Source organism: Patagioenas fasciata, chromosome 35 (assembly GCF_037038585.1).
Source record: "Patagioenas fasciata isolate bPatFas1 chromosome 35, bPatFas1.hap1, whole genome shotgun sequence".
In the NCBI taxonomy this organism is placed as follows: Eukaryota; Metazoa; Chordata; class Aves; order Columbiformes; family Columbidae; genus Patagioenas; species Patagioenas fasciata.
This window is the reverse complement of record NC_092554.1, coordinates 274,113-301,579: the sequence shown is the minus strand read 5'-3', so window position 1 is coordinate 301,579 and position 27,467 is coordinate 274,113. Positions and strand designations below refer to the sequence as shown.

The following is a 27,467-nucleotide window of genomic DNA, read 5'->3' as shown; positions in this document are numbered from 1 at the left end:
GACCACCCTTTGTCCCCAGGGCCCATTATGCACATTCAGGGGACACCCCTTTGTCCCCAAGGCCCATTGTGACATCCTGGGGAGACCCCATTGTCCCCAAGGCCCATTGTGGCACCATGGGGACCCCCTTTGTCCCCAGTGCCCATTGTGACATCTTAGGACCCCACTTTGTCCCCAGGGCCCATTGTGACATCCTGGGGACCACCTGTGTCCCCAGGGCCCATTGTGACATCCCAGGAGCCACCGTTGTCCCCAGGGCCCATTGTGACATCCTGGGGACCCCCTTGTCCCCAGTGTCCATTGTGGCATCCATGTGGACCCCCGTTGTCCCCAGGGCCCATTGTGGCACCATGTGGACCCCCTTTTTCACGAGGGCCCATTATAACGTCCCAGGACCCCCCATTGTCCCCTGGGCCCATTGTGACATCCTGGGGTCCCCCTTTTGTCCCCTGGGCCCATTGTGACACTGTGGGGATCTCCTTTGTCCCCAGGGACCATTGTGACACTGTGGGGACCCCCCCTTGTCCCCAGGGCTCATTGTGATGTCCCAGGATCCCCATTGTCCCCAGAGCCCATTGTGATGTCCTGGGAACCCCGTTTGACCCCAGGGTCCATTGTGACACCATGGGGACCCCCTCTTGTCCCCAGGGCCCATCGTGGCACCGTGGGGACCCCCTTGTCACTGGGGACCCATTGTGACACTATGGGGACCCCCCTTTGTGCCCAGGGCCCATTGTAACATCCTGGGGACCCCCTTGCCTCCAGGGCCCCTTGTGACATCAAAGGATCACCCTTTGTCCCCAGGACCCATTGTGACATCCCAGGACCCCACTTACTCCCCAGGGCCCATTGTGGCACCATGAGGACCCCCTTTGTCACTGGTGCCCATTGTGACATCCCAGGACCCCCCATTGTCTGCAGAGCCCATTGTGACACTATAGGGACCCCCCTTGTCACTGAGGACCCATTGTGACACCATGGGCACCTCCCCTTGTCGTCAGAGCCCATCGTGACATCCCAAAACCCCCAATTGTCTCCAGGGCCCATTGTGACATCCTGGGGACCTCCCTTTCTCCCCAGGGCCCATTGTGACGTTCCAGGAACCCCCATTGTCCTCAGGGCCCATTGTGACATTCAGGGGACCCCCTTTGTCTTCAGGGCCCATTGTGACACCATGGAGACCCCATTTGTCACTCGGGCCCATTGTGACATCCTAGGACCCCCCATTGTCCCCAAGGCCCATTGCGACATCCTGGGGACCCCCCTTTGTCCTCAGGGCCCATTGTGACATTAAGGGCACCCCTCTTTGTCCCCAGGGCCCATTCTGATACCATGGGGACCACTTTGTCCCCAGGGCCCACTGTGACATCCTGGGGACGCCCTTTGTCCCCAGGGCCCATTTTGACACCATGTGCACCCCCCTTTGTGCCCAGGGCCGATTGTGACATCCTGGGGACCCTCTTTGTCACCAGGGCTTATTGTGACATCCTGGGGACCGCCTTTGTCCCCAGGGCCCATTGTGACATCCTGGGGACCCCCCTTGTCCCCAGGGCTTATTGTGACATCCTGGGGACCGCCTTTGTCCCCAGGGCCCATTGTGACATCCCAGGACCCCAAGTTGTCCCCAGGGACCATTGTGACACCGTGGGGACCCCCTTTGTCCTCAGGGCCCGTTGTGAACATCCTGGGGACCCCCTTGTCCACACGACCCATCGTAGCACCGTGGGGACCCCCCGTTGTCCCCAGGGCCTATAGTGACACCGTGGGTACCCCCTTTATCCCATGAGCCCATTGTGACATCCTGGGGACCCCCTTGTCCCCAGGGCCCATTGTGACACCATGGGGATCGCCTTTGTCCCCGTGGCCCATTGTGACATCCCAGGACCCCGCGTTATCCCCAGGGCCCATTCTGACATCCTGGGGACCCCCCTTGTCCCCAGGGCTTATTGTGACATCCTGGGGACCCCTTTGTCCCAGGGGCACATTGTGGCACCATGGGGACCCCCTTTATCCCCAGGGCCACTTGTGACATCCTGGGGACCCCCCTTGTCCCCAGTGCCCATTATGACATTCTGGGGACCCCCTTTGTCCCAGGGGCACATTGTGGCACCACGGGGACCCCCTTTGTCACCGGGGCCCATTGTGACATCCCAGGACCCCAAGTTGTCCCCAGGGCCCATTGTGAGACCATGGGGACCCCCTTGTCGCCAGGGCCCATCATGGCACCGTGGGGACCCCCCTTTGTCCCCAGTGCCCATTGTGACATCCTGGGGACCCCCCTTGTCCCCATGGCTTATTGTGACACCCTGGGACCGCCTTTGTCCCCAGGGCCCATTGTGACGTCCCAGGACCCCCCATTGTCCCCAGGGACCATTGTGACATCCTGGGGACCCCGCCTTGTCCCCAAAGCCCATTGTGACATCCTGGGGACCCTCTTTGTCCCCAGGGCCCATTGTGGCACCATGGGGACACCCTTTGTCACTGGGGCCAGTTGTGACATCCCAGGACCCCACTTTGTCCCCAGGGCTTATTGTGATACCATGGGGACCCCACTTGTCCCCAGGGCCCATTGTGACATTCAGGGGGACTCCTCTTTGTCCTCAGGGCCTATTGTGTCATCCTGGGGATCTCCCATTGTCTCTAGGGCCCATTGTGAGACTGTGGAAGACCCCCTTTGTCCCCAAGTCCCATTGTGATGTCCCAGGATGCCTCGTTGTCCCCAGGACCCATTGTGACTCCATGGGAACCCCCCCTTGTCCCCAGGGCCCATTGTGACATCCTGGGACCCCCCTTTGTCCCCAGTGCTCATTGTGAAATCCTGGGGACCCACTTTGTCCCCAGGGCCCATTGTGGCACCATGGGGAGCGCCTTTGTCGCTGGGGACCATTGTGACATTCCAGGATTTTACTTTGTCCCCAGGGCCCATTGTGACATCCTGGGGATCCCCCTTTGTCGCCAGGGCCCACTGTGACACCGTGGGCACCCTCTTTGTCCCATGGGCCCATTGTGACCTTCAAGGGACCCCCCCATTGTCCCCAGGGCCCATTGTGACATCCTGGGTACCCCCTTTGTCCCCAAGACCCATTGTGACATCCTAGTACCCCCCGCAGTCCCCAGGGCCCATTGTGACATCCTGGGGATCCCTTTGGCCCCAGGGCCCATTGTGACAGGGCGGGGATCCCCCTTGTCCCCAGGGCCCATTGTGAAACTGTGGGGACCCTCTTGTCCCCAGGGCCCATTGTGGCACCGTGGAGACCCCCCCTTTGTCTCCAGTGCCCATTGTGACATCCTGGGGACCCCCTTTGTCCCCAGTGCTCATTGTGACAGGGTGGGACCCCCCTTGTACCCAGGGCCCGTTGTGACATCCTGGGGAGTACCCTTTATCCCCAGGGCCCATTGTGACATCCTGGGGACCCCCTTTGTCCCTAGGGTTCATTGTGACATCCCAGGACCCCCATTGTCCCCAGGGCCCATTGTGAACAACCTGGGGACCCCCCTTTTTCCCCGGGCCCATTGTGGCGTCCCGGATGCTTCGTTGTCCCCAGGGTCCATTGTGACATCCTGGGGCCTCTCTTTGTCCCCAGGGCCCATTGTGACACCGCAGGAGCCCCCATTGTCCCAAGGGCACATTGTTACATCCTGGGGACCCCCTTGTTCCCAGGGCCCATCGTGGCACCGTGGGGACCCCCCCTGTGTCTCCAGTGCCCATTGTGACATCCTTGGGACCCCCCTTGTCCCCAGGACCCGTTGTGACATCTTGGGGACCCCTATGTCACCAGAGCCCATTGTGATATCCTGGGGAGCCCCCTTTGTCCCCAGGGCCCATTGTGCACATCCTGTGGACCCCTCTTTGTCCCCAGGGCCCATTGTGATATCCTGGGGAGCCCTCTTTTTCCCCAGGGCCTATTGTGACATCCTGGGGACCCCCTTTGTCCCCCGGGCCCATTGTGACATCCTGAAGACCCCCTTTGTCCCCAGGGCCTATTGTGACATCCCAGGACCCCCCCTTTTCTCCAGGGCCCATTGTGACGTCCCAGGACCCCCTATTGTCCCCAGAGCCCATTGTGACATCCCAGGACCCCCCATTGTCCCCAGGCCCCATTATACACATCCTGGGGTCCCCCTTTATCCCCAGGGCCATTGTGACACCATGGGGACCCCCTTTGTCCCCAGGGCCCATTGTGACGTCCCAGGATGCCCCATTGTCCCCTGGGCCCATTGTGAAATCATGGGGACCCCCTTTGTCCCCAGGGCCTTTTGTGACATCCCAGGACCCCCCATTGTCCCCAGGGCCCATTGTGACATCCTGGGGACCCCCCTTTGTCCCCAGGGCCCATTCTGACACCATGGGGACTCCCTTTGTCCCCAGGGCCCATTGTGATATCCTGGGGCCTCCCTTTGTCCCCAGGGCCCATTGTGACACCGTGGAGACCCTCCTTGTCCTCAGGGCCCATTATGACATTCAGGGGACTCCTCTTTGTCCCCAGGGCCTATTGTGACATCCTGGGGACCCCCCTTTTCTCCAGGTCCCATTGTGACATCCCAGGACCCCCTATTGTTCCCCGGGCCCATTGTGAAATCCTGGGGACCCCCTCTTTTTCCCCAAGGCCCATTGTGACATCCCACGACCCCCCATTGTCCCCAGGCCCCATTATGCACATCCTGCGGTCCCCCTTTATCCCCCGGCCCCATTCTAACACTGTGGGGACCCCCGTTGTCCCCAGGACCCATTGTGACATCCTGGGGACCCCCTTTGTGCCCAGGGCCTATTGTGACATCCCAGAATCCCCCATTGTCCCCAGGGCTCATTGTGACATCGTGGGGACCCCCCCTTTTTCTCCAGTGCCCATTGTGACATCCTGGGGACCCCCCTTTGTCTCCAGGGCCTATTGTGACGTTCAGGGGAACCCCCTTTGTCCCCAGGGCCCATTGTGACGTTCAGGGGAACCCCCTTTGTCCCCAGGGCCCATTGTGACATCCTGGGGACTCCCTTTGTCCCCAGGGCCCATTGTGACATCCCAGGACCCCCCATTGTACCCAGGGCCCATTGTGACATCCTGGGAACCCCCTTGTCCCCAGGGCCCATCGTGGCACCGTGGGGACCCTCCCCTTTTTCTCCAGTGCCAATTGTGACATCCTTGGGACCCCTCTTGTCCTCAGAGCCCATTGTGACATCCTGGGGAGCCCCCTTTGTCCCCAGGGCCCATTGTGACATCCCAGGACCCCCCATTTTCCCCAGGGCGCATTGTGACATCCTGGGGACCCCCTTTGTCCCCAGGGGCCATTGTGACATACCAGGACCCACCCTTGTCCCCAGAGTCCATTGTGACATCCTGGGCAGCCCCCTTTGTCCCCAGGCCCATTGTGACATCCTGGGGACCCTGTTGTCTCAAGGGCCCATTGTGACACCGTGGGGACCCCCTTTGTCACTGGGGCCCATTGTGGCATACCAGGACTCCACTTTGTCCCCAGGGCCCATTGTGACACCGTGGGGACCCCTTTGTCCCCAGGACCCATTGTGACATCCCATGACCCCCCTTGTCCCCAGGGCCCATTGTGACATCCTGGGGACCCCTTTGTCCCCAGGCACCATTGTGACAGGGTGGGACACCCCTTGTCTCCAAGGCCCATTGTGACATCATGGGGATCCCGTTTGTGCCCAGGGCCCATTGTTACATCCTGGGGACCCCCTTTGTCCCCAGAGGCCATTGTGACATCCGGGGGACCCCCCTTGTCCCCAGAGCCCATTGTGATATTCAGGAGACCCCCCCTTTGTCTCCAGTGCCCATTGTGACATCCTGGGGACCCCCTTTGTCCCCAGTGCTCATTGTGACAGGGTGGGACCCCCCTTGTACCCAGGGCCCGTTGTGACATCCTGGGGAGTACCCTTTATCCCCAGGGCCCATTGTGACATCCTGGGGACCCCCTTTGTCCCTAGGGTTCATTGTGACATCCCAGGACCCCCATTGTCCCCAGGGCCCATTGTGAACAACCTGGGGACCCCCCTTTTTCCCCGGGCCCATTGTGGCGTCCCGGATGCTTCGTTGTCCCCAGGGTCCATTGTGACATCCTGGGGCCTCTCTTTGTCCCCAGGGCCCATTGTGACACCGCAGGAGCCCCCATTGTCCCAAGGGCACATTGTTACATCCTGGGGACCCCCTTGTTCCCAGGGCCCATCGTGGCACCGTGGGGACCCCCCCTGTGTCTCCAGTGCCCATTGTGACATCCTTGGGACCCCCCTTGTCCCCAGGACCCGTTGTGACATCTTGGGGACCCCTATGTCACCAGAGCCCATTGTGATATCCTGGGGAGCCCCCTTTGTCCCCAGGGCCCATTGTGCACATCCTGTGGACCCCTCTTTGTCCCCAGGGCCCATTGTGATATCCTGGGGAGCCCTCTTTTTCCCCAGGGCCTATTGTGACATCCTGGGGACCCCCTTTGTCCCCCGGGCCCATTGTGACATCCTGAAGACCCCCTTTGTCCCCAGGGCCTATTGTGACATCCCAGGACCCCCCCTTTTCTCCAGGGCCCATTGTGACGTCCCAGGACCCCCTATTGTCCCCAGAGCCCATTGTGACATCCCAGGACCCCCCATTGTCCCCAGGCCCCATTATACACATCCTGGGGTCCCCCTTTATCCCCAGGGCCATTGTGACACCATGGGGACCCCCTTTGTCCCCAGGGCCCATTGTGACGTCCCAGGATGCCCCATTGTCCCCTGGGCCCATTGTGAAATCATGGGGACCCCCTTTGTCCCCAGGGCCTTTTGTGAGATCCCAGGACCCCCCATTGTCCCCAGGGCCCATTGTGACATTCTGGGGACCCCAAATGTCCCCAGGGCCCGTTGTGACATCCTGGGGACCCCCTTTGTCCCCAGGGCCTATTGTGACATCCTGGGGAGTACCCTTTATCCCCAGGGCCCATTGTGACATCCTGGGGACCCCCTTTGTCCTTAGGGTTCATTGTGACATCCCAGGACCCCTCGTTGTCCCCAGTGCCCATTGTGACATCCTGGGGACCCCCCTTGTCCCCAGGGCCCATTGTGAAATCCAGGGAACCCCCTGGTCTCCAGGGCCCATAGTGGTACCGTGGGGACTCGTCCTGTCACTTGGGTCCATTGTGACACCATGGGGACCCCGCCTTTGTCCCCAGTACCCATTGTGACATCCTGGGGACCCCACTTCTTTCCAGGACCCATTGTGGCATTCTGGGGACTTCCTTTGTCCCCGGGGCCCATTGTGACATCCTGGGGACCCCCCTTTGTCCCCAAGGCCCATTGTGACACCGTGGGGACCCCACTTCTTTCCAGGACCCATTGTGGCATTCTGGGGACTTCCTTTGTCCCCAGGGCCCATTGTGACATCCTGGAGACCCCCTTTATCCCCAGAGCTCGTTGTCGCACCATGGGGACCCCCTTTGTCACTGGGGCCCATTGTGACATCCCAGGACCCCCCATTGTCCCCAGGGCCCATTGTGACACCGTGGGGACCCCGCCTTTTCCCCAGGGCCCATTGTGACGTCTCAGGACCCCCTTTGTCCCCAGGGCCCACTGTGGCACCATGGGGACCCCCTTTGTCCTCTGGGCCCATTGTGACATTCCAGGACCCCACTTTGTCCCCAGGGCCCATTGTGACAATTAAGGGACCCCCCTTGTCCCCAGGGCCCATTGTGACAATTAAGGGACCCCCTTTGTCCCCAGGGCCCATTTTGACATCCCAGGACCCCACTTTGTCCCCAGTGCTCATTGTGAAATTCTGGGGACCCCCCTTGTCCTCAGGGCTCATTGTGACAGCCGAGGACCTTACTTTGTCCCCAGGGCCCATTGTGACATCCCAGGACCCCCCACTGTCTCCAGTGCCCATTGTGACATCATGGGGACCACCCTTTTTCCCCAGGGCTCATTGTGACGTCCCAGGACCCCTCGTTGTCCCCAGGCCCCATCGTGACATCCTGGGGACCCCCCTTGTCTCCAGGGCCCATAGTGGCACTGTGGGGACTCATCACTTGGGCCCATTGTGACATCCTGGAGACCCCCCTTTATCCCCAGGGCCCATTGTGACACCGTGGAGACCCCATTTGTCACTGGGGCCCATTGTGACATCCCAGGACACCCCATTGTCCCCAGGGCCCACTGAGACATCCCGGCGACCACCCTTTGTCCCCAGGGCCCATTATGCACATTCAGGGGACACCCCTTTGTCCCCAAGGCCCATTGTGACATCCTGGGGAGACCCCATTGTCCCCAAGGCCCATTGTGGCACCATGGGGACCCCCTTTGTCCCCAGTGCCCATTGTGACATCTTAGGACCCCACTTTGTCCCCAGGGCCCATTGTGACATCCTGGGGACCACCTGTGTCCCCAGGGCCCATTGTGACATCCCAGGAGCCACCGTTGTCCCCAGGGCCCATTGTGACATCCTGGGGACCCCCTTGTCCCCAGTGTCCATTGTGGCATCCATGTGGACCCCCGTTGTCCCCAGGGCCCATTGTGGCACCATGTGGACCCCCTTTTTCACGAGGGCCCATTATAACGTCCCAGGACCCCCCATTGTCCCCTGGGCCCATTGTGACATCCTGGGGTCCCCCTTTTGTCCCCTGGGCCCATTGTGACACTGTGGGGATCTCCTTTGTCCCCAGGGACCATTGTGACACTGTGGGGACCCCCCCTTGTCCCCAGGGCTCATTGTGATGTCCCAGGATCCCCATTGTCCCCAGAGCCCATTGTGATGTCCTGGGAACCCCGTTTGACCCCAGGGTCCATTGTGACACCATGGGGACCCCCTCTTGTCCCCAGGGCCCATCGTGGCACCGTGGGGACCCCCTTGTCACTGGGGACCCATTGTGACACTATGGGGACCCCCCTTTGTGCCCAGGGCCCATTGTAACATCCTGGGGACCCCCTTGCCTCCAGGGCCCCTTGTGACATCAAAGGATCACCCTTTGTCCCCAGGACCCATTGTGACATCCCAGGACCCCACTTACTCCCCAGGGCCCATTGTGGCACCATGAGGACCCCCTTTGTCACTGGTGCCCATTGTGACATCCCAGGACCCCCCATTGTCTGCAGAGCCCATTGTGACACTATAGGGACCCCCCTTGTCACTGAGGACCCATTGTGACACCATGGGCACCTCCCCTTGTCGTCAGAGCCCATCGTGACATCCCAAAACCCCCAATTGTCTCCAGGGCCCATTGTGACATCCTGGGGACCTCCCTTTCTCCCCAGGGCCCATTGTGACGTTCCAGGAACCCCCATTGTCCTCAGGGCCCATTGTGACATTCAGGGGACCCCCTTTGTCTTCAGGGCCCATTGTGACACCATGGAGACCCCATTTGTCACTCGGGCCCATTGTGACATCCTAGGACCCCCCATTGTCCCCAAGGCCCATTGCGACATCCTGGGGACCCCCCTTTGTCCTCAGGGCCCATTGTGACATTAAGGGCACCCCTCTTTGTCCCCAGGGCCCATTCTGATACCATGGGGACCACTTTGTCCCCAGGGCCCACTGTGACATCCTGGGGACGCCCTTTGTCCCCAGGGCCCATTTTGACACCATGTGCACCCCCCTTTGTGCCCAGGGCCGATTGTGACATCCTGGGGACCCTCTTTGTCACCAGGGCTTATTGTGACATCCTGGGGACCGCCTTTGTCCCCAGGGCCCATTGTGACATCCTGGGGACCCCCCTTGTCCCCAGGGCTTATTGTGACATCCTGGGGACCGCCTTTGTCCCCAGGGCCCATTGTGACATCCCAGGACCCCAAGTTGTCCCCAGGGACCATTGTGACACCGTGGGGACCCCCTTTGTCCTCAGGGCCCGTTGTGAACATCCTGGGGACCCCCTTGTCCACACGACCCATCGTAGCACCGTGGGGACCCCCCGTTGTCCCCAGGGCCTATAGTGACACCGTGGGTACCCCCTTTATCCCATGAGCCCATTGTGACATCCTGGGGACCCCCTTGTCCCCAGGGCCCATTGTGACACCATGGGGATCGCCTTTGTCCCCGTGGCCCATTGTGACATCCCAGGACCCCGCGTTATCCCCAGGGCCCATTCTGACATCCTGGGGACCCCCCTTGTCCCCAGGGCTTATTGTGACATCCTGGGGACCCCTTTGTCCCAGGGGCACATTGTGGCACCATGGGGACCCCCTTTATCCCCAGGGCCACTTGTGACATCCTGGGGACCCCCCTTGTCCCCAGTGCCCATTATGACATTCTGGGGACCCCCTTTGTCCCAGGGGCACATTGTGGCACCACGGGGACCCCCTTTGTCACCGGGGCCCATTGTGACATCCCAGGACCCCAAGTTGTCCCCAGGGCCCATTGTGAGACCATGGGGACCCCCTTGTCGCCAGGGCCCATCATGGCACCGTGGGGACCCCCCTTTGTCCCCAGTGCCCATTGTGACATCCTGGGGACCCCCCTTGTCCCCATGGCTTATTGTGACACCCTGGGACCGCCTTTGTCCCCAGGGCCCATTGTGACGTCCCAGGACCCCCCATTGTCCCCAGGGACCATTGTGACATCCTGGGGACCCCGCCTTGTCCCCAAAGCCCATTGTGACATCCTGGGGACCCTCTTTGTCCCCAGGGCCCATTGTGGCACCATGGGGACACCCTTTGTCACTGGGGCCAGTTGTGACATCCCAGGACCCCACTTTGTCCCCAGGGCTTATTGTGATACCATGGGGACCCCACTTGTCCCCAGGGCCCATTGTGACATTCAGGGGGACTCCTCTTTGTCCTCAGGGCCTATTGTGTCATCCTGGGGATCTCCCATTGTCTCTAGGGCCCATTGTGAGACTGTGGAAGACCCCCTTTGTCCCCAAGTCCCATTGTGATGTCCCAGGATGCCTCGTTGTCCCCAGGACCCATTGTGACTCCATGGGAACCCCCCCTTGTCCCCAGGGCCCATTGTGACATCCTGGGACCCCCCTTTGTCCCCAGTGCTCATTGTGAAATCCTGGGGACCCACTTTGTCCCCAGGGCCCATTGTGGCACCATGGGGAGCGCCTTTGTCGCTGGGGACCATTGTGACATTCCAGGATTTTACTTTGTCCCCAGGGCCCATTGTGACATCCTGGGGATCCCCCTTTGTCGCCAGGGCCCACTGTGACACCGTGGGCACCCTCTTTGTCCCATGGGCCCATTGTGACCTTCAAGGGACCCCCCCATTGTCCCCAGGGCCCATTGTGACATCCTGGGTACCCCCTTTGTCCCCAAGACCCATTGTGACATCCTAGTACCCCCCGCAGTCCCCAGGGCCCATTGTGACATCCTGGGGATCCCTTTGGCCCCAGGGCCCATTGTGACAGGGCGGGGATCCCCCTTGTCCCCAGGGCCCATTGTGAAACTGTGGGGACCCTCTTGTCCCCAGGGCCCATTGTGGCACCGTGGAGACCCCCCCTTTGTCTCCAGTGCCCATTGTGACATCCTGGGGACCCCCTTTGTCCCCAGTGCTCATTGTGACAGGGTGGGACCCCCCTTGTACCCAGGGCCCGTTGTGACATCCTGGGGAGTACCCTTTATCCCCAGGGCCCATTGTGACATCCTGGGGACCCCCTTTGTCCCTAGGGTTCATTGTGACATCCCAGGACCCCCATTGTCCCCAGGGCCCATTGTGAACAACCTGGGGACCCCCCTTTTTCCCCGGGCCCATTGTGGCGTCCCGGATGCTTCGTTGTCCCCAGGGTCCATTGTGACATCCTGGGGCCTCTCTTTGTCCCCAGGGCCCATTGTGACACCGCAGGAGCCCCCATTGTCCCAAGGGCACATTGTTACATCCTGGGGACCCCCTTGTTCCCAGGGCCCATCGTGGCACCGTGGGGACCCCCCCTGTGTCTCCAGTGCCCATTGTGACATCCTTGGGACCCCCCTTGTCCCCAGGACCCGTTGTGACATCTTGGGGACCCCTATGTCACCAGAGCCCATTGTGATATCCTGGGGAGCCCCCTTTGTCCCCAGGGCCCATTGTGCACATCCTGTGGACCCCTCTTTGTCCCCAGGGCCCATTGTGATATCCTGGGGAGCCCTCTTTTTCCCCAGGGCCTATTGTGACATCCTGGGGACCCCCTTTGTCCCCCGGGCCCATTGTGACATCCTGAAGACCCCCTTTGTCCCCAGGGCCTATTGTGACATCCCAGGACCCCCCCTTTTCTCCAGGGCCCATTGTGACGTCCCAGGACCCCCTATTGTCCCCAGAGCCCATTGTGACATCCCAGGACCCCCCATTGTCCCCAGGCCCCATTATACACATCCTGGGGTCCCCCTTTATCCCCAGGGCCATTGTGACACCATGGGGACCCCCTTTGTCCCCAGGGCCCATTGTGACGTCCCAGGATGCCCCATTGTCCCCTGGGCCCATTGTGAAATCATGGGGACCCCCTTTGTCCCCAGGGCCTTTTGTGACATCCCAGGACCCCCCATTGTCCCCAGGGCCCATTGTGACATCCTGGGGACCCCCCTTTGTCCCCAGGGCCCATTCTGACACCATGGGGACTCCCTTTGTCCCCAGGGCCCATTGTGATATCCTGGGGCCTCCCTTTGTCCCCAGGGCCCATTGTGACACCGTGGAGACCCTCCTTGTCCTCAGGGCCCATTATGACATTCAGGGGACTCCTCTTTGTCCCCAGGGCCTATTGTGACATCCTGGGGACCCCCCTTTTCTCCAGGTCCCATTGTGACATCCCAGGACCCCCTATTGTTCCCCGGGCCCATTGTGAAATCCTGGGGACCCCCTCTTTTTCCCCAAGGCCCATTGTGACATCCCACGACCCCCCATTGTCCCCAGGCCCCATTATGCACATCCTGCGGTCCCCCTTTATCCCCCGGCCCCATTCTAACACTGTGGGGACCCCCGTTGTCCCCAGGACCCATTGTGACATCCTGGGGACCCCCTTTGTGCCCAGGGCCTATTGTGACATCCCAGAATCCCCCATTGTCCCCAGGGCTCATTGTGACATCGTGGGGACCCCCCCTTTTTCTCCAGTGCCCATTGTGACATCCTGGGGACCCCCCTTTGTCTCCAGGGCCTATTGTGACGTTCAGGGGAACCCCCTTTGTCCCCAGGGCCCATTGTGACGTTCAGGGGAACCCCCTTTGTCCCCAGGGCCCATTGTGACATCCTGGGGACTCCCTTTGTCCCCAGGGCCCATTGTGACATCCCAGGACCCCCCATTGTACCCAGGGCCCATTGTGACATCCTGGGAACCCCCTTGTCCCCAGGGCCCATCGTGGCACCGTGGGGACCCTCCCCTTTTTCTCCAGTGCCAATTGTGACATCCTTGGGACCCCTCTTGTCCTCAGAGCCCATTGTGACATCCTGGGGAGCCCCCTTTGTCCCCAGGGCCCATTGTGACATCCCAGGACCCCCCATTTTCCCCAGGGCGCATTGTGACATCCTGGGGACCCCCTTTGTCCCCAGGGGCCATTGTGACATACCAGGACCCACCCTTGTCCCCAGAGTCCATTGTGACATCCTGGGCAGCCCCCTTTGTCCCCAGGCCCATTGTGACATCCTGGGGACCCTGTTGTCTCAAGGGCCCATTGTGACACCGTGGGGACCCCCTTTGTCACTGGGGCCCATTGTGGCATACCAGGACTCCACTTTGTCCCCAGGGCCCATTGTGACACCGTGGGGACCCCTTTGTCCCCAGGACCCATTGTGACATCCCATGACCCCCCTTGTCCCCAGGGCCCATTGTGACATCCTGGGGACCCCTTTGTCCCCAGGCACCATTGTGACAGGGTGGGACACCCCTTGTCTCCAAGGCCCATTGTGACATCATGGGGATCCCGTTTGTGCCCAGGGCCCATTGTTACATCCTGGGGACCCCCTTTGTCCCCAGAGGCCATTGTGACATCCGGGGGACCCCCCTTGTCCCCAGAGCCCATTGTGATATTCAGGAGACCCCCCCTTTGTCTCCAGTGCCCATTGTGACATCCTGGGGACCCCCTTTGTCCCCAGTGCTCATTGTGACAGGGTGGGACCCCCCTTGTACCCAGGGCCCGTTGTGACATCCTGGGGAGTACCCTTTATCCCCAGGGCCCATTGTGACATCCTGGGGACCCCCTTTGTCCCTAGGGTTCATTGTGACATCCCAGGACCCCCATTGTCCCCAGGGCCCATTGTGAACAACCTGGGGACCCCCCTTTTTCCCCGGGCCCATTGTGGCGTCCCGGATGCTTCGTTGTCCCCAGGGTCCATTGTGACATCCTGGGGCCTCTCTTTGTCCCCAGGGCCCATTGTGACACCGCAGGAGCCCCCATTGTCCCAAGGGCACATTGTTACATCCTGGGGACCCCCTTGTTCCCAGGGCCCATCGTGGCACCGTGGGGACCCCCCCTGTGTCTCCAGTGCCCATTGTGACATCCTTGGGACCCCCCTTGTCCCCAGGACCCGTTGTGACATCTTGGGGACCCCTATGTCACCAGAGCCCATTGTGATATCCTGGGGAGCCCCCTTTGTCCCCAGGGCCCATTGTGCACATCCTGTGGACCCCTCTTTGTCCCCAGGGCCCATTGTGATATCCTGGGGAGCCCTCTTTTTCCCCAGGGCCTATTGTGACATCCTGGGGACCCCCTTTGTCCCCCGGGCCCATTGTGACATCCTGAAGACCCCCTTTGTCCCCAGGGCCTATTGTGACATCCCAGGACCCCCCCTTTTCTCCAGGGCCCATTGTGACGTCCCAGGACCCCCTATTGTCCCCAGAGCCCATTGTGACATCCCAGGACCCCCCATTGTCCCCAGGCCCCATTATACACATCCTGGGGTCCCCCTTTATCCCCAGGGCCATTGTGACACCATGGGGACCCCCTTTGTCCCCAGGGCCCATTGTGACGTCCCAGGATGCCCCATTGTCCCCTGGGCCCATTGTGAAATCATGGGGACCCCCTTTGTCCCCAGGGCCTTTTGTGAGATCCCAGGACCCCCCATTGTCCCCAGGGCCCATTGTGACATCCTGGGGACCCCCCTTTGTCCCCAGGGCCCATTCTGACACCATGGGGACTCCCTTTGTCCCCAGGGCCCATTGTGATATCCTGGGGCCTCCCTTTGTCCCCAGGGCCCATTGTGACACCGTGGAGACCCTCCTTGTCCTCAGGGCCCATTATGACATTCAGGGGACTCCTCTTTGTCCCCAGGGCCTATTGTGACATCCTGGGGACCCCCCTTTTCTCCAGGTCCCATTGTGACATCCCAGGACCCCCTATTGTTCCCCGGGCCCATTGTGAAATCCTGGGGACCCCCTCTTTTTCCCCAAGGCCCATTGTGACATCCCACGACCCCCCATTGTCCCCAGGCCCCATTATGCACATCCTGCGGTCCCCCTTTATCCCCCGGCCCCATTCTAACACTGTGGGGACCCCCGTTGTCCCCAGGACCCATTGTGACATCCTGGGGACCCCCTTTGTGCCCAGGGCCTATTGTGACATCCCAGAATCCCCCATTGTCCCCAGGGCTCATTGTGACATCGTGGGGACCCCCCCTTTTTCTCCAGTGCCCATTGTGACATCCTGGGGACCCCCCTTTGTCTCCAGGGCCTATTGTGACGTTCAGGGGAACCCCCTTTGTCCCCAGGGCCCATTGTGACGTTCAGGGGAACCCCCTTTGTCCCCAGGGCCCATTGTGACATCCTGGGGACTCCCTTTGTCCCCAGGGCCCATTGTGACATCCCAGGACCCCCCATTGTACCCAGGGCCCATTGTGACATCCTGGGAACCCCCTTGTCCCCAGGGCCCATCGTGGCACCGTGGGGACCCTCCCCTTTTTCTCCAGTGCCAATTGTGACATCCTTGGGACCCCTCTTGTCCTCAGAGCCCATTGTGACATCCTGGGGAGCCCCCTTTGTCCCCAGGGCCCATTGTGACATCCCAGGACCCCCCATTTTCCCCAGGGCGCATTGTGACATCCTGGGGACCCCCTTTGTCCCCAGGGGCCATTGTGACATACCAGGACCCACCCTTGTCCCCAGAGTCCATTGTGACATCCTGGGCAGCCCCCTTTGTCCCCAGGCCCATTGTGACATCCTGGGGACCCTGTTGTCTCAAGGGCCCATTGTGACACCGTGGGGACCCCCTTTGTCACTGGGGCCCATTGTGGCATACCAGGACTCCACTTTGTCCCCAGGGCCCATTGTGACACCGTGGGGACCCCTTTGTCCCCAGGACCCATTGTGACATCCCATGACCCCCCTTGTCCCCAGGGCCCATTGTGACATCCTGGGGACCCCTTTGTCCCCAGGCACCATTGTGACAGGGTGGGACACCCCTTGTCTCCAAGGCCCATTGTGACATCATGGGGATCCCGTTTGTGCCCAGGGCCCATTGTTACATCCTGGGGACCCCCTTTGTCCCCAGAGGCCATTGTGACATCCGGGGGACCCCCCTTGTCCCCAGAGCCCATTGTGATATTCAGGAGACCCCCTCTTTTTCCCCAGGGCCTATTGTGACATCCTTGGGACCTCGTTTGTCCCCAGGGCCCATTGTTGTACCATGGGGACCCCCTTTGTCCCCAGGGCCCATTGTGGCACCATGGTGAACCCCTTTGTCACTGGGGCTCATTGTGACATCCCAGGACCCCCCGTTGTCCCAAGGGGCCATTGTGACATCCTAGGACCCCCCGGTGTCCCCAGGGCCCATTGTGACATCCTGGGTCCCCCTTTGTCCCTGTCGAGGGTTAGGATTGCCGGGTGACAATCAAACCCTGGCAGATGTGTTGTCAACCTCCTCTGCCCCCCACTTCCCCCTTTTGCCCCTCCCTCTCCCGCTCTGCACCCACGGCCCTGCTTTTATAGGGGTGCCTGGGCGGGGCCCTTGGTGACATCACCAGTGACGTCACAATGCCCACTGTGGCAGTCGCACATCCCCCGTGATCCGGAGCCTCCAACGGGGCAGTCGATGGCTCCTTAGCACCTTCTGTGCCCCACTGTGCCTGTCCCCACGTGCACACCGAGGGTGGCACCAAGGTGCTCACAGTCCAAACTGATCACTGTGTTTAAGAAGATAATCGAGGGGGAAGGGCAACCAAAGAGCCAGGAATCCATATTTCAAATAAATCAATAAGGTGAGAGGGTTGTTAATTAGATGAATGAGACAGGTAAACTGAGGCCAGCCCTGGGGAGTCTGTAACCCCTGCAGTGCCAAGCGCTGGGGAGCAGGGCAGGGAATGTGCAGCTGGGGTTGGTGGATGTGTAAGCGGGGGCTTTTTGTCCCATTCCCTGTGCTGTCTTTGGGTAGAACACCTGGTCTTGCCAAATCGTTTATAAAATACGCTTTGCTGAGAGATCCTGCCCGGGGCTGTTCTCTTGGCAAGGGGATTGTTTCCCACAGCAGGGTTTGGCAGCAGAAGTTTGGCAGGACAAGAGGGCCCATGAGGTCAGAAAGCACAGCAGAGCTGGAACGTGGGGTCACGGGCACCAAACCCAGCTCGGGTGGAGCCAAGAGGGTCCCCTCGTGTGCAGGGCCCAAAGCGCCATCTGTAGCATCTGCCCGTCCTTCTGAGCGCCCAGAGCCTCCCTCTTGGGGCCAAATCCTCATGTTTAGGGTCCCAACGTGTCTTTCATCACCCACGGCCTTTGGTCAGGGCCCGCAGCTTCATTTTCAGGTGGAGCCGCTGCCTGGCAACAACCGCCCGGAAGTCTGTGGACAGCCAGGGGATGAAATGCAGCCAATCACATTTGAGGAGGCGGGGTAAGTCATGTGATTGAAACGTAAGCAGCCAATCGAGATTTGAGACCTGCATGACAGTTGGCGACAGTTGAACAAACTGGGCAGCCCTCAGGGGCGGGCTGTGCTGGCTGCACCAATCACACCTGGTGGGAGTGCAGCACAGGGATGATTGACAAATAGTCTGACCAATCATTTGGTGGGGGGAGCCAGTGGGGGAAATCCCAGACAGCCAATCAGAGGAAACAGCAGCTCAGGGAAGGCGGACACTGTGGAGGGAGTAACCCCTCAGGCAGCCAATCAGAGAGAGTATCACCTCAGGGCATGGTGAGCCTCAAACCAGGACAGAATCACTGCCCAGGCAGCCAATGAGCTGCAGGATCAGCTCAGGGGAGGAGACTGACAGCCCTCCCGACCAATGGTGGCGCAGCCCAGGCTGAGCAGGCGGTTGCTCTGCAGGCGGCCAGCGTGAGCTTTGCCATGGCGCCCGTGGAGCTGCCTGAGGCCGAGCAGCGCCCGGCCCAGCCCTGGGGCCCTTTTTCCTCCCTCTGGGGCCCTGGAGATGTCTTGCTGCCTCTGGCCCAGGTGTGTGTGGGCTGCTCTGGCCTTGTTCTCCTGGGCGGGGGGGGGGGCAGGGGGCACTTTCTGGAGAGGAGCTGCTGGGGCTGGAGCTGGAGAGAGCAGGAGAAGGGGAAGCAGCTGGAGGGTGAAGTGCAGGGGATCCCCACAGCTGCTGCTGCAGCTGCACCAGAGACAGCTGCCCCTCTGGGTGAGGAAGAGTCCCTGTGAGCAGCCTCAGCAGAGCAGATCACAAACGTGCACCGCAGGGTCTGTGTAAGTGGGGAAAATCACTGTCCGGCCGTATAGTGTGTGTGTGTGTGGGGTGCGTCTGGGGAGCCTCGTGCTGTGAGAGCTGTCAGACACCCATGTGTTCTCTTAGGTGCGGGATGGACAAACGGCTGGAGCTACAGAATAGGAGGGGAGGGAAAGGCAGGCAGACAGAAGGGCCTGAACTCCACAGCTTGCCTGGCAGTGCAGAGAGCAGGAACTGTGGTGAGTGCTGGGCCCTTGGGGTCATTTCATCCTGTTTTGTGCTCCAGTCCCTCCCTGCTCCCTCCTCTTTCCTACTGTGTCCTTCTTCCTCTTCATCTCTTCTGTCTCTGCCCCTCTCTGCTTCTTCCTCACCGTTTCCTCCACCCTTCTCCAACTCTGTGCAGGGTTTCTCGTGGTTTACAGTGTCTGCTTTTGAGAGGAACGTATTCCTGACTGTCTCCATCTCTGTATGGTGAAGCTTTCTGCCTGCACTATGATTTTGCTGGGCTGTGAGGCTGTGTTGGAGCAGCAGAGGTCAGAAGTGGTGGCTTTAAAGGCATTGAAGCTGTGGTCAAACTAGCAGGAAAAGCTGGTTTCTTCCCAGAGAGCTGCCTGACAAAAACAGCTACAAGTAAAGACCCTTGAAGTTGGCTTTTTTTTTTTTTTTTTAAATTTACTATTAATATGTAGCTTTTGGTATTGATTGATTGATTGATTGATTGATTTCTGGGAAGCAAGAAGTGAGAGCCTGTGCACTCCCACAGGCAGAGCTGCCTCCCAAAATAGGTGCCCCCTTCTCCACTTCTGTTCCTTCCATGCTGGTGTAGCACAAGGCCATGCAGCAGTGTGCAGATGTGGTGATTCCAATGTGACTGAGAGGTCAGAGCCCCTCGGTGACGTGCTGTGCTGTGTCTTGGCAGCAGCAGCATCATGGGGCGAGCGTGGGGGCTGTGGTCACAGTATCACAGTATGTTTGGGATTGGAAGGGACCTCGAAAGATCATCCAGTCCAATCCCCCCATGGAGCAGGAACGCCTAGGTGAGGTCGCACAGGAAGGTGTCCAGGCGGGCTTTGAATGTCTCCAGGGAAGGAGACTCCACAACCCCCCTGGGCAGCCTGTTCCAGTGCTCTGTTACCCTCACTGAGAAGAAGTTCTTTCTCAAATTTAAGTGGAACCTCTTGTGTTCCAGCTTGATCCCATTGCCCCTTGTCCTATCATTGTTTGCCACCGAGAAGAGCCCGGCTCCATCCTCGTGCCACTCACCCTTTATATATTTATAAACATTAATAAGGTCACCCCTCAGTCTCCTCTTCTCCAAACTAAAGAGACGCAGCTCCCTCAGCCTTTCTTCATAAGGGAGGTGCTCCACTCCCTTAATCATCTTTGTTGCCCTACGCTGGACCCTCTCCAGCAGTTCCCTGTCCTTCTTGAACTGAGGGGCCCAGAACTGGACACAATATTCCAGATGGGGTCTCACCAGGGCGGAGTAGAGGGGAAGGAGGACCTCTCTCGATCTACTGACCACCCCCCTTGTAATACACCCAAGGATGCCATTGGCCTTCCTGGCCACAAGGGCCCAGTGCTGGCTCATGGTCATCCTGTTGTCCACCAGGACCCCCAGGTCCCTTTCCCCTACACTGCTCTCTAATAGGTCATGCCCCAACCTATACTGGAACTTGGGGTTGTTCCTGCCCAGATGCAGGACTCTACACTTGCCCTTGTTAAATTCCATCAGGTTATCCCCCGCCCAACTCTCCAGCCTGTCCAGGTCTCTGGATGGCAGCACAGCCTTCTGGCGTGTCAGCCACTCCTCCCAGCTTAGTGTCATCAGCAAACTTGCTGATCGTACACTCAATTCCCTCGTCTAAATCGTTAATGAATATATTGAATAATATTGGCCCCAGTACTGACCCCTGAGGCACTCCACTAGATACTGGCCTCCAACTGGACTCCGCACCATTGACCACCACCCTCTGGCTTCTCTCTTTAAGCCAGTTTGCAACCCACCTCACTACTCTATTGTCCAGACCACACCTCCTCAATTTAGCTGTGAGGATGCTGTGAGGGACTGTGTCAAAGGCTTTACTGAAGTCAAGGTAGACCACATCCACCGCTCTGCCATCATCCATCCACCTTGTCACATTCTCATAAAAGGCTATGAGGTTGGTCAAGCATGACTTACCCTTGGTAAAGCCATGCTGACTGCCCCTAATGACCCTCTTATCCCTGATGTGCCTTCAGATGGCACCAAGGATAAGCTGTTCCATTACTTTCCCAGGGACAGAGGTGAGGCTGACCGCTCTATAATTACCCGGGTCCTCCTTCTTGCCCTTTTTGAAGACTGGAGTGACATTTGCTTTCCTCCAATCCTCGGGCACCTCTCCCGTTTCCCGAGACTTGGCAAAAATGATGGAGAGCGGTCCAGCAATGACTTCAGCCAGCTCCCTCAGCACCCGCGGATGCATCCCATCTGGACCCAGGGATTTATGGATGTCCAGACTATTTAATTGTTCCCTAACCCAGTCCTCATCGACTAAAGCAAACTCCTCCATTGACCTGGCTTCATCCGGGGTCTCAGGGGTACAGGGTTCCCCAGGACAGCCTCCAGCGGAGTAGACAGAGACAAAGAAGGCATTCAGCAATTCTGCCTTCTCTGTGTCTTCTGCCACCAGGGCACCCACCTCATTCATCAGTGGGCCTACATTGCCTCTGGTATTAGTTTTATCTGCTGTGTATTTGGAAAAGTTCTTCTTGCTGTCCTTGACCCCTCTCGCCAGCTGTAATTCTAAGGAGGCCTTGGCTACCCTAGCTGCCTTCCTGCATCCTCTATCAGCAGCCTTATATTCCTCCCAAGTGGCCAGCCCCTGCTTCCATGACCTGTAAACTCGCCTCTTCTGCTTGAGCATACCCAACAGATCCCTATTGAACCACGCAGGCCTCCTGGCTCCCTTCCTCGACTTCCTACGTGTGGGGATGCTCTGATCCTGAGCATGGAAGAAGCAATCTCTGAATGCAATCCAGCTCTCTTGGGCCCCTTTTCCTTCAAGCAGTCTTGCCCATGGGATTTCCCCCAGCAATTGCTTGAAAAGGCCGAAATTAGCCCTGCCAAAGTCCAGGGTTGCAATTCTACTTGCTGTTCTGTTCCTGCCACACGAGATGCTGAACTCCACCATCTCGTGGTCACTGCAACCCAGGCAGCCCTCGACCTTTACTGCTTCGACCAGACCCTCTTTGTTAGTGAGGATGCGATCCAGCAGTGCACCTCTCCTGGTGGGCTCCTCCACCATCTGCATGAGGAAGTTATCATCAATGCGCTGGAGGAACCTCCTGGACTGTGGCTGGCTGGCTGAATGGTCCTTCCAGCAAACATCAGGGAAGTTAAAATCACCCACAACAACCAGGGCCTGTGACTGCGAGGCCACTCTCAGCTGCGCATAGAAGGCCTCATCAACTTCCTCAGCCTGATCTGGTGGCCTGTAAGAGACACCTACAACCGTATCACCCCTGCCAGCCTGTCCCTTGATCCTGACCCATACACTCTCAACTCGTTCCTCATCCGCTCCTGGGCAGAATTTAGTACATTGCAGTTGCTCTCTCACATAGAGAGCAGCTCCACCACCACGCCTGGCTGGCCTGTCTTTCCTGAAAAGGGCGTAGCCATCCATGACCACATTCCAGTCATGTGAACTGTCCCACCACGTTTCTGTAATTGCCACCAGATCATAATCTCCCGACCGAACATAGGATTCTAACTCCTCCTGCTTATTCCCCATGCTGCGCGCATTGGTGCACAGGCATTTCAGGGAGCAAGCAGAGCACACCAATTTCTCCCTAGGGGCACAGGAGGCCACCCGGTCCTCATCTGTTTTAGAATGCTGCCCCACTGGGGCAAGCCCAACTACAGCCCCATCCCCCTTCGAGCCTAGTTTAAAGCTCTCCAAATGAGCCCAGCCAATTCCTGCCCCAGCATCCTTTTGCCCCTGCGAGATAAGCCTTTCCCGCATAACACTGTCTGGACTGGAGTCTTATAAAACCAGCCATTATCAAAAAAACCAAAGCCCTGCCTGTAGCACCAGTCTTGGAGGCAACCATTTAGAGATTGAATTTTCCCATTCCACCCCACATCGTCACTTGAAGAGGGAAGGAGTGAAGAGAAGATCACTTGAGCCTCTGAATCTTTCACCATCCTTCCCAAGACCTTGCAATCGTTCTTCATTCCCCTCAGACTACGGGAAGCAGCTTCCTCCCCATCTGTCTGGAAGACCAGCAGCGGGTAGTAGTCTGTCGGGTGCACCAGTCTGGGGAGCTCTCTAGCAATGTCCTTGATCCGGGCTCCAGGTAGACTACAGACTTCCCTAAGATGAGGGTCAACCCTGCATATTGGGCCCTCTGTTCCTTTCAGAACGGAATTTCCTATTACAATCACCCTTCTGTCTTTCTTATCAGAGGTAGTCTTCAGTTGTGTAGTCAACCGCCTCTTCCTATGTGATCTTGTAGGCAGGCTTGGCACCACCTCCTCACCTACCTCTTCTTCAAGATCCAGGGCCTCAAACCTATTACGGAGGGGCACCTGGGGAGGCAAATCAGGCAGGGAGGGGGGCTGCCTGTGATGCCGAACTGGAATAAGCTTCCAACCCTCATCTTCTTTTAGGTCGTTTACCTCTGCCCGACAGCGACAAGGGTGGGGCTGTCTCAGGACCTCCGCCTCTGTCCGGGAGGGCAGGAGGTCCATCTCCTTTTCGGGGGTACCTCCCTGGGGCCTTTCCGACCGGCACGTCAGGGTGTTACTCCACCAGTCGAACTCCCTTTCGCACTCCCTGATGGACCTCAGCGTCTCAACCTCCTCCTTAAGCTTCGGGAGAGCAGACCCAGGAGTTCAGGCGGGGATTCAGTTCAGGAGGGACCCAGGAGTTCGGGAAAGGGGACCCAGGAGTACCCCTAAGGACCCAGTAGTTGGGACGGGACCCAGGAGTTTGGGAGAGCAGACCCAGGAGTTCAGGTTGGGATTCAGTTCAGGAGGGACCCAGGAGTACCCCTAAGGACCCAGTAGTTGGGGGGGGACCCAGGAGTGCCCCAAGGGACCCAGGAGTTCGGGAGAGGGGACCCAGGAGTTCGAGAGAGGGGACCCAGGAGTCCTGCACAGGGGACCCAGGAGGTTGGGCGGGGATTCAGTTCAGGAGGGACCCAGGAGTTCGGGAGAGAGGACCCAGGAGTTCCGGAAAGGGACCCAGGAGTTCGGGAAAGGGACCCACGAGTTCCGAAAAGGGACCCAGGCATTCGGGAAAGCGGACCCACGTGTTGGGGCGGGGATTCAGTTCAGGAGGGACCCAGGAGTTCGGGATAGCGGACCCAGGTTTTCAGGAATGGGGACCCAGGCGTTCGGGAGAGCGGACCCAGGAGTTCAGGCAGGGATTCAGGTCAGGATGGACCCAGGAGTTCGGGAAAGGGGACCCAGGAGTACCCCTAAGGACCCAGTAGTTGGGGGGGGACCCAGGAGTGCCCCAAGGGACCCAGGAGTTCAGGAGAGAGGACCCAGGAGTCCTGGAGAGGGGACCCAGGCGTCTGGGAAAGGGACCCAGGAGTTCAGGAGGGGATTCAGGTCAGGAGGGACCCAGGAGTTCGGGAAAGGGGACCCAGGAGTGCCCCTAAGGACCCAGTAGTTGGGGGGGGACCCAGGAGTTCGGGAAAGGGACCCAGGAGTGCCCCTAAGGACCCAGTAGTTGGGGGGGGGGACCCAGGAGTACCCCATGGGACCCAGGAGTTCAGGAGAGAGGACCCAGGAGTTCAGGTGGGGATTCAGTTCAGGAGGGACCCAGGAGTACCCCTATGGACCCAGTAGTTGGGGGGGGACCCAGGAGTGCCCCAAGGGACCCAGGAGTTGGGGAGAAAGGACCCAGGAGTTCAGGTGGGGATTCAGTTCAGGAGGGACCCAGGAGTTCGGGAAAGGGGACCCAGGAGTACCCCTAAGGACCCAGTAGTTGGGGGGGGACCCAGGAGTGCCGCAAGGGACCCAGGAGTTCGGGAAAGGGGACGCAGGAGTTCAGGAGAGAGGACCCAGGAGTTCCGGGAAAGGGACCCAGGAGTTCCAGAAAGGGACCCAGGAGTTCTGGAAAGGGACCCAGGCATTCAGGAGAGCGGACCCAGGAGTTCAGGCGGGAATTCAGTTCAGGAGGGACCCAGGAGTTCAGGAAAGGGGACCCAGGAGTACCCCTAAGGACCCAGTAGTTGGGGGGGGACCCAGGAGTGCCCCAAGGGACCCAGGAGTTCGGGAGAGAGGACCCAGGAGTCCTGGAGAGGGGACCCAGGCGTCTGGGAAAGGGACCCAGGAGTTCAGGAGGGGATTCAGGTCAGGAGGGACCCAGGAGTTCGGGAAAGGGGACCCAGGAGTGCCCCTAAGGACCCAGTAGTTGGGGGGGGACCCAGGAGTTCGGGAAAGGGACCCAGGAGTTCAGGAGAGAGGACCCAGGAGTTCAGGTGGGGATTCAGTTCAGGAGGGACCCAGGGGTACCCCTATGGACCCAGTAGTTGGGGGGGGACCCAGGAGTGCCCCAAGGGACCCAGGCGTTCGAGAGAGAGGACCCAGGAGTCCTGGAGAGGGGACCCAGGAGTTCAGGTGGGGATTCAGGTCAGGAGGGACCCAGGAGTTCGGGAAAGGGGACCCAGGAGTGCCCCTAAGGACCCAGTAGTTGGGGGGGGACCCAGGAGTGCCCCAAGGGACCCAGGAGCTGGGGAGAGAGGACCCAGGAGTTCAGGTGGGGATTCAGTTCAGGAGGGACCCAAGAGTTTGGGAAAGGGGACCCAGGAGTACCCCTAATGACCCAGTAGTTGGGGGGGGACCCAGGAGTGCCCCAAGGGACCCAGGAGTTCGGGAGAGAGGACCCAGGAGTCCTGGAGAGGGGACCCAGGCGTCTGGGAGAGGGACCCAGGAGTTCAGGAGGGGATTCAGGTCAGGAGGGACCCAGGAGTTCGGGAAAGGGGACCCAGGAGTGCCCCTAAGGACCCAGTAGTTGGGGGGGACCCAGGAGTGCCCCAAGGGACCCAGGCGTTCGGGAAAGGGACCCAGGAGTTCAGGAGAGAGGACCCAGGAGTTCAGGTGGGGATTCAGTTCAGGAGGGACCCAGGAGTACCCCTAAGGACCCAGTAGTTGGGGGGGGGACCCAGGAGTGCCCCAAGGGACCCAGGAGTTCAGGAGAGAGGACCCAGGAGTTCAGGTGGGGATTCAGTTCAGGAGGGACCCAGGAGTACTCCTATGGACCCAGTAGTTGGGGGGGGGACCCAGGAGTGCCCCAAGGGACCCAGGAGTTCAGGAGAGAGGACCCAGGAGTCTGGGAAAGGGACCCAGGAGTTCAGGCGGGGATTCAGGTCAGGAGGGACCCAGGAGTGCCCCTAAGGACCCAGGAGTTCAGGAAAGGGGACCCAGGAGTACCCCTAAGGACCCAGTAGTTGGGGGGGGACCCAGGAGTGCCCCAAGGGACCCAGGAGTTCGGGAGAGAGGACCCAGGAGTTCAGGTGGGGATTCAGTTCAGGAGGGACCCAGGAGTTTGGGAAAGGGGACCCAGGAGTGCCCCTAAGGACCCAGTAGTTGGGGAGGGACCCAGGAGTGCCCCAAGGGACCCAGAAATCCTGGAGAGGGGACCCAGGAGTACCCCTAAGGACCCAGTAGTTGGGGGGGGACCCAGGAGTGCCCCAAGGGACCCAGGATTTCGGGAGAGGGGACCCAGGCGTCTGGGAAAGGGGACCTTCCCTTCCCTCCCCCTCCCCCTCCCCCTCCCCCTCCCCCTCCCCCTCCCCCTCCCCCTCCCCCTCCCCCTCCCCCTCCCCCTTCTCCTTCCCCTCCCCTCCTTCTCTTCTCTCCCCTTCTTCTCTTCTCTCCCCTTCCTTCCCTCCCCTCCCCTTCCCTCAGAACCCCATTCTGGTTTGGGATGAAGGGACCTCTGGAGATCATCCAGTCCAACCCCCCTGCTCCCGCGGGGTCCCAGAGCAGATCACACAGGATCCCAGGGGTCTGAATGTCTCACAGAAGGAGACTCCACACCCGCTCTGGGCAGCCTGGGCCGCGCTCTGGCACCTCCCAGCAAGCAAGTTTCTCCTTACGTTCAGATGGAGCCTCCTGGGTTTCAGTCTGTGCCCGTTGCCCCTCACCCCGGCGCTGGGCACCACTGAACAGAGTCTGCTCCATCCTGACACCCACCTGAGATATTGATCCCATTGATCACATCCCTCTCAGCTTCTCTTCTCCAGCGCAACAGCCCCATCTCTCTCAGTCTCTCCTGATCAGAATGATGCTCCAGACCCCTCAGCATCTCTGTGTCCCTCCACTGGACTCCCTCCAGTAACTCCTTGTCCTTCTTCAACTGGGGAGCCCAGAACTGGACCCAGAACTGCAGATGCAGCTTCCCCAGGGTGGAGCAGAGGGGGAGGATTCACCTCTCTCACCTGCTGCTCACACTCTTCTTAATAAATATCCCCCAGGTACCCTCGGCCTCGTGACCACAAGGACACATTGGTGACTTGTGGCCAACCTGATGTCACCCAGAACTCCCAAGTCCTTCTCGCAGAGCTGCTTTCCAGCGGGTCCACCCCCAAACCGTGCTGGTACTGGACCCCTGCTGCCCCAGGAGGGGCCGGTATCGCCCCGGTATCGCGATGGGTGGCACCGACAGCCCCGGTATTGCGATGGGTGGCACCAACGGCCCCGGTATCGCGATGGGTGGCACCAACGGCCCCGGTATCGCGATGGGTGGCACCGACAGCCCCGGTATCGCGATGGGTGGCACCGACGGCCCCGGTATCGCGATGGGTGGCACCGACAGCCCCAGTATCGCGATGGGTGGCACCGACAGCCCCGGTATCGCGATGGGTGGCACCGACAGCCCCGGTATCGCGATGGGTGGCACCAACAGCACCCTAACATGGTGCTCATCAGTAAGAAGGGAGGGAAGGGGGTTGCAGGGCAGCCATCGCTCGGGGTCTGCGGGATCTCCCTGT

General features: G+C 59.8%; 1 long non-coding RNA gene across 1 annotated transcript; it reads left to right on the top strand.

The window, feature by feature from the left end:
- The first annotated feature begins 18,165 nt into the window (after positions 1 to 18,165).
- LOC139826131 (uncharacterized) lies at positions 18,166 to 27,130 on the top strand. The gene is made up of 3 exons (XR_011736166.1): positions 18,166 to 18,250; positions 18,606 to 18,718; positions 26,952 to 27,130. It is a non-coding gene; the product is annotated as an uncharacterized lncRNA (long non-coding RNA).
- Positions 27,131 to 27,467: the final 337 nt, after the last annotated feature.